Genomic DNA, 7,201 nt, shown 5'->3' with positions numbered 1-7,201 from the left:
ATTGTTACACAATTGCTAAACAATGCCATTGTGAAAACAAGGTTATCAAAAGGAGTATTTATGCAGTTTTGCCTTTAAACTTACAATATCAAGTCACAATGCTGTTTTCCAAAGTTACTATATTAGTTATCTATTGCTACGTAACAAATTTCCCCAAAAATTTAGCAAATGAAAACTGCCTTTTTTCTCACAATTTCTTTGGGTCAGGAATATGGGCATAGCTTACGTAGATGCCTTTGGCTCCTGGTCTCTCACAAGGCTGCAATCAAGGTGTCAACCAGGGCTGCATTCATCTCAAGGCTCAACTCAAGGAGGACCTGTTCCCCACCTCACTTATGTACTGTTGGCAGGCCTCAGTTTCTCAATGATTGCCAGCTGGAAACATTAATTCCTTGCTACATGGACCTCTCTGTAGGGCAGCTGACAACATGGCAGCCAGTTTCTGTTGGAACGAGTAGGGAATAAAGTGTGCCCAAGACAGAAGCCCCATCCTTCTGTACTCTAATTTCAGAAATCACATCCTATCACCTCTGCCACATTCTTTTCACTAGAGGTAATCACTAAATCCAGGCCAATTCAAGAAAAGATTACACATCGACATGAAACCCAGAAGGCAGGGATCATTGGGGGCCATCTTAGGGGCAACATATCATAGTTACTTTGACCAGTTCTTTTCTCATCATCCCTTTCAGTGTGGTTATGTTATTCATTTGAAATACACTTTGGGTCATTTATTACTATTTGTATTCCAACTGGGTTCTCCCTCCCACATCTTTATTGATTTTAATTATCTATTCATTTTTAGCAGGGTATGTGGAACATTACCACAGTTGTAAGAATGAGAGCTACACAAAATGATAAACTCTGAGAAGTGTCATTGTCACCTCATTTCCATTTTCCCCTTCATTGCACCCCTTTCTCACCCAGACACTGTAGGTAATCAGTCTCTTCAGTTTCTGGTTTATCCTTCCTGTATCTATTGTACAAATGAGCAGATATGTATATATTTTCTTTTATCCCTTTGTTACTTACATAAATGATAGCATAGCATAGCTATTGTTTTACATTTGTTTTTTCACTTAAGAATTTATATCCCTGAAATTATTCCAAATCAGTTCATTAGAAATCTCCCTCACCTTTTTTTTTTTTTACAGCAGCATGCTTCTCCATTGTGTGGATATGCTACAGTTGATTCAACCACTTGGGGAGAGAAATTTCTGACTATCTCTTTATGACCAAGAAACATTCCCCAAATATTTAAGGATAATTTTCAAGTAATAACTAAGGAAGAATAATATGCTTTCTCAAGGCTTCTCTGTGGATTAGAAAAGTAATGTTTTAATTCTCATTGCCTGATAAAGTTCAAGTTGAAGTAGAATCTCCACACTCTACTGGTGGCCTTGTGAATAGAAATATCAGTTTAAAAGCAGCAAAGCAATATGGAAGTGCCACCTCCTTTGATTAACTCAACTCATGAGAATTTATTCTAAGGCATTAATTTAACAGAGGGAAAACTCTTGAAGCAGAAGGATGTTCATAGAAAGAAAATTTATAATCATCAAAACCACAAAAATAATTCAAAAGTCCAACAAGAAATGACCTAATAAATTATGATTTATCAGTACAACAGAATATTATGTGGCAACTAAGATAATTATGCAAACTATGCAGATAGAAAAGGTTTTACTATATTGAGTGAAAGAGCAGGGTACAAAATGGTATATTATGATTGCAATGATGCCAAGTTGAAAACAGTAGCTGTGTGTAGCTGTATCAAAGTATAATGATGCTGGGAAGTGGCTGCCCTGTCAGTTAATATTTTTTCCAGTACCTCTTGCATTCTTGTAGAATCATGTGGCTAAATCCTGGCTAAAAGAATTGTGTAGAATTTATGTGAGCAATCTCTGCCTGATCTATACACATCTCCCATGTCTTTTTTTTTCCTTGTCTACCAGCTGGATACCAATACCAAAAAATCATGTATTGAAGATGGCAAAGTCTGTCAATATGAGTCCCTGAGCATGGGACAGAGCCTCCTCTCTCTTAACATTGCTAGTTGGGCCTTAGAAAACATGAAATAAATATCAACTATTTTAAGCCAGTGAGATATCAGGGCCTATTTGATTCAAACTTGTCTTTAATGCTAATATTTTACCATCTTTTAATAAAAAAATAATTGAATACTTCAATCTATAGGAAAAAATTAAAATAAGCAAGTGAGTTATTAGTATTCTTCCTATGGTACTTCACCAGGAAGACAGCCAATGGAAGGCAAATGTCCATTGTACAACTGATTATTTTAAGCAGAGTCTCAGAACACTCCTGGGTAGGGGCTGGAAAGTGTATTTATGTTCTTTTGACTCTCAAAATTCTGTACTTCACAGGGCTGCCACAGCCAGCAAGAATACAATCATCGAGGAAGCCAAGAGTGTCAGATATATCAGCTATTGTCTTAGTGTGCTAGAGTCCTCGAAGAACAACTGCTGACCTTATTAACTGACTCTGGCCCCCCTATGGCATGGTCAGTCACCAGGTTAGTGACATGCATAAAAAAAAAGAATGTCAGATATTTGGGGCTATAAAAGGTAACTAGCAATATGTCAAAACATCACCTTAATACAATTGTTCAAGCAAAGATGTATTAGAACAGCTGCCTTGGGCCTGTTGGAGATCAGCTGACACAGCCCTCCAGACCCTGACAAAAGGAGGCCATGGGGCTGTATATCATCAGCCTAAATATTTGCAACCACATCTAAGAACACCATTGCTTCTCTTGTTAGAATCCCTGCTACCATTTTGCCTCCTGTGCCTTTGTGCTGATATGTTTGTGGCTTACTACATATTCAAAGATCAAAACATGGAACTAGATAAATGAACAGCTAAAAGAATTATACTATAAATATTTTAATTAAATTTATTGGGGTGACATTGGGTAATAAAATTATTTAGGTTTCAAGTGTACACTTCTATGATACATGATCTGTATATTGCATTGTGTGCCCACCACCCAAAGTCAAGTCTCCTTCCATCACAATTTATCCCTTCTTTATCCTGTACTACTCCCCTCATCCCCTTCCCTCAGGTAACCACCATACTGTTGTCCATTTCTATGAATTTTTGTTTGTTATAAATATTTTTAATTTTCTATGTTTTATGGTGTTTTGATGTCCTAAAAAAGAAAAAACACTTCTGTCTAGAAAAGGTCTGCCTGTCCTGAGACTAGCCAATTCTTAGAGATAACAAAGGGTCCAGCCAAGAGCATTCTGTTGATATGCAAACCAACTAATCCAGAGCCCTATCTCCTCTGCCTAACCCCTTATACCCAGAGAAGACAATATTCCTTTGCCTTAACCATCCCAGGGCCTGGTGCCAGACAATGAGGGAACACCCCTATAGCCCAAAGCCCATGGAAATTATTCAAACCAGCCAATCCAAAACTCTGTACCCTGTCTTGCCTTTCCTACAGAAATCCTTTGGTGCCTAAACCCTTTCCCCTCTCTCCTGTGTTCTGCCTTCTGAGCATCTTGGTGCTTTCCCAAGTGACCCTGCAGGGCCTGCCATGCCTCTTGTCTCTAGTACCTGTGAAAATAATAACCTTTGCTTTCCTGAACCTCTCTACCTTTTCTCCTCTTGTGGCCACACCTGACTAACCATCCATAAAAGAATACAAATAAGGAACCTACATCATTTTTAAATATATTTTTAAAGACTTTATTTATTTTTAGAGAAGGGAAGGGACGGAGAAAGGGTAGGAGAGAAACATCAATGTGTGGTTGCCTCTTGTGCACCCCTACTGGGGACCTGGCCTGCAAGCCAGGCATGTGCCTTGACTGGGAATTGAACAAGTGACCCTTTGGTTCCCAGGCCAGTGCTCAATCCACTGAGCCACACCAGCTAGGGCAGGAACCTATGTCATTTAAAAGTGCAGACAGAAGCTTAGTCCATCTACAACACCATCCTGCCACCTCTCTCTCACAACTACACCAAGGAGACAAAACCCTTGATTCTTACAAACTGTTGGAAGGTATTCAGATATATACATATTGATAGATAGCTATAGATATACATATACATACACATATAGATATAGATATAGATATAGGTATATATGTATCTATTGATACATAGATATATCAATATCTATCTATATCTATCTATATCTATATATCTATGTATACATAGATATATATGTATGTATACATAGATATATCTATGTATACATAGATGTATATCTATGTATACATAGATATATAGATATACACATATATAATCTCTTATAACGTCCTCAGAGCAGGACTTCACCCCTACTCACCTTCTCAGTTTAGGACCTAGAAAAGGGCCACACAAATCCTCTATACTCATTTATTGAATTTCAAATAGATTTGCAAACACCCAAAGAGTCAATACATTTCTACTACAGAATGCTTTCACTGTAGTAAACCAATAATCTAAAGATGATGGTATTATTGGGGTTGGTAAACCCCAATAATATTTGTTTCAATTTAGGGAAATTTTCACAGAATGCCCCTCCTGATTAGGCTGCCTATACCAGCCTTTCTAATAAATCAGATACTTTTTTAAAAATTCAGTACCAAATAGCTGATTAGACTGGTTTTCTTTCCCATGGAGGTAACTAATTTTGGATATAATTAGTTGTTCAGCCTACCCACTGCCTGACATGAATATAATAAAAATTCTCTATTATTAGACCTATTATATCTTAGGTAATTTGTTAAGTGTAACTAAACTTTCAACTCATGTAGTCTTCATTGACACTCTGACATGTAGATATTATGCCCATTAAGCAGATAGAAAAACTCAGGCTCAGAGAAGTTAATTGATTTTTCCTATGCCATGTGATAAAAAATGACAATTCCAGGAGCTGAACTCAATTTTATGTGATTCCAAAATCCAGTGGGCCAAGATGTATCCATAGAGAAAAAAATTAGAAAACAAACCTAGTCTTTTTCTCTGTGTTGAACAGGTCCTCTACCTTAAATGGAGCAGCTGGAATATCAGGGATCAGACAGAGATAAACAATGGGACATTAAGTCTTCTGGAGGAGTAATTGAATATATGGGGAAGGAACATAATCAGTTCCAAGGAGGGGCTAAAATTGGTATATGTTGGGAGACTTCCAATTATGGTGAATGGAACCAAACAGGGTTATATCTGTTTCATTCCCAAACACCATAAAAATGAGGGTAAAGAAATAAAAATAAAACATTTGTACAAGAACACAATCCTATAGAGAAAAGGAACATTCTGGAAACAAGATTTACTCTTGTGGATTAAGAATGCATAACAGAATTTCTTTTAAAGACCACAGAAGGGTTGGAAGCTAAAGTTCAGATGGTCTGATCTCCTCAATTGCAGATTAGCTGGTAGGTAGGCTGAAGAGGTTTGAAATGATTCACCTTTAAAAATAGCAGAAGCACTCAAGTAGCTGTTGAAATGAATGACTACTGTCATGGGACTCTCCTGCTGCTAGAACAGGAGACTCTAGAGAGCAATACCATACTAACTCTATGTCCACAGTGTCTAACATTGCTCTGTTAACTCCTCAGACAAAAACACAGATGCTCAAAAGAATGATGTCTCTTTTTTACCCCCAATACCTGGTATACTCTGACAAACATAGTCTAACCATTCTCCAAATGCCATGCTCTTAGTGAAGAACTTCCTAAGGCATATACCAGCAATCTTTGGCATCACTAGCCCAGGTAAAATTTGCACAAAACCATGCACCTACAAGAAACGTATCCCTCCAAAATGGACACCTAAAATCCCAATATAATGCTAGTCTTGAAATACTGATATAAAATAAAATAAAAATAAAAAACACTTCTGTCTAGAAAAGGTCTGCCTGTCCTTTCAATAGAGTGTTGTTATATCCGGGGTGCATGCTTTGGTCGGCAATATAACTGAACCTATATTATAGAAAGGTTGGTGTCATGGAGTTTGTTTGGCAGCCTCAGTCAGTTTAGGCTGCTCTAACCAAATTCCACAGACTGAGTGGCTTAAAGTACAGATGTTTATTTCTTACAGTTCTGGAGATCAGGAAGTCCAAAGTGCTGGTAGATTTGGTTCTTGGTAAGGTAAGGGCGCCCTTCCTAGCTTGCAGATAGCCATCTTCTCACTCTGTACTCACATGGCAGAGAGAAGAATCTCTGATGTGTCTTCCTCTTCTAATAAGGGAACTAATACTATCATGAGGGCTCTACCCTGCTGACCTCATCTAATCCTAACTTCCTCCCAAAGGCTCCACCACCTAATACTGTCACATTGGGGGATAGGGCTTCAACACACAAATTCTGAGAAGATACAAAACATTCAGTCCATAAGAGAGTTCTACTTCATTCAGTCTTTGCAGAGGCAAGTAAAACTCATCCTCTACTGTCCTTCCAGAACTGAGAGCAGAAGACAAATTTATAGTCAAGATATTTTAATTCCAAGGACTTAGATTAAGCTAAAATTATTTTTGGAAAATATTCTACACTATATCTCACTCAGATCATCTAATTCAAGGAAGATTTATATCTCTCCCTTCTTGATGCAATTATAACCAAGCAACAAAGCTCTCAAATTAAAATGCATAAGAATATAGATGATAGTTCCAAAACTGAAAGCTTGAGTGAGATTGTCTTCATTGATCTTGCTTTGCAATGTAATAACGGAGCCAAACCATGTACATAAGTGACCACACAGACAGTTCATCAGTCTCTGGCTTCTCTCCTAGAATCCCAAACAGAGAATAGGTAGCTGAAAAGTTATTTTTTGTATTTTTTGTTTGTTTTTAGGGTTTTTGTTGTTGTTGTTGTTGTTGTTGTTGTTTGCACCTCTTAGAAAATGAAATTGGAAAGGAAAACTCCCCCTTTTGGTGTGAATGATGCCCTCCTCTGTGAAGATGCTTCCCAAGGATCATAACAGCTACACTCACCAATACTGTCCTGACACAGAGCCATTTGAGGGACTCACAAAGTGAAAAGAAGGATAATAAAGATTTCATTATCAACTTACATTTACTAGAAGTCTCCCGCTTTTCGAGGCTTGAATTTTTTTAACACAGTTGGTCATTATTGTATTTTATTCTTCTGTAACATAGGAAATAAATTACTTCCATTAGTTTTTGACTAGAACCAGATGTACTACTATTCAAAATATTTAACAATTAGTATCCCACAGGCACTGAACAATCAAC

The 7,201-nt window shown here is 37.4% G+C and overlaps 1 non-coding gene across 1 annotated transcript; it reads left to right on the top strand.

Annotated features, from left to right (window-relative positions):
• Window positions 1-2,412: 2,412 nt before the first annotated feature.
• On the top strand, window positions 2,413-2,546 carry LOC112300142 (small nucleolar RNA SNORA3/SNORA45 family). The gene has a single exon (XR_002974365.1). It is a non-coding gene; the product is annotated as a small nucleolar RNA SNORA3/SNORA45 family (small nucleolar RNA).
• Window positions 2,547-7,201: the final 4,655 nt, after the last annotated feature.

Source organism: Desmodus rotundus, chromosome X (assembly GCF_022682495.2).
Source record: "Desmodus rotundus isolate HL8 chromosome X, HLdesRot8A.1, whole genome shotgun sequence".
NCBI lineage: Eukaryota > Metazoa > Chordata > Mammalia > Chiroptera > Phyllostomidae > Desmodus > Desmodus rotundus.
This window is presented reverse-complemented; position numbering and strand designations above follow the sequence as displayed.